Genomic DNA, 630 nt, shown 5'->3' with positions numbered 1-630 from the left:
CCTGCCTCTCACCTCCTGTGTTGTAGCTTGAAAATGTTCGTTTGTATATGAAAATGTCCTTGCTTACATCCGTGAACATATCCCTGCCTCTCACCAGTGTACATGTCCCTGCCTCTCACCAGTGTACATGTCCCTGCCTCTCACCCGCGGACATCTCCTCGCCTCTCACCCGTGCACATGTCCCTGCCTCTCACCCGCGGACATCTCCTCGCCTCTCACCCGTGCACATGTCCCTGCCTCTCACCCGCGGACATCTCCTCGCCTCCCACCCGTGGACATGTCCCTGCCTCCCACCCGTGCACATGTCCTTGCCTCTCACCCGTGGACCTGTCTCTTATACACATCTAACTATTTTAGCTTTCTAAAAGTACGGCGCTGTTGGCGCACGGCGCTGTTGGCGCACGGCGCATATTTTTACCGGCATAGTACGGCGCACCGCGCCTGTCTCTTATACACATCTAGATGTGTATAAGAGACAGTTGTTATACTGTTCAATGTTATAATGTGTTATGTTGTTATACTGTGCTATGTTTTGATGTGTTATGTTATGTTTTTATACTGTGCAATGTTATAATGTGTTATGTTATGTTGTTATACTGTGCAATGTTATAATGTGTTATGTTGTTATAC

This window comes from Hyalella azteca, unplaced genomic scaffold (assembly GCF_000764305.2).
Source record: "Hyalella azteca isolate HAZT.00-mixed unplaced genomic scaffold, Hazt_2.0.2 contig12584, whole genome shotgun sequence".
Classification (NCBI taxonomy): domain Eukaryota; kingdom Metazoa; phylum Arthropoda; class Malacostraca; order Amphipoda; family Hyalellidae; genus Hyalella; species Hyalella azteca.
Note: the sequence above shows the minus strand (reverse complement) of the source record.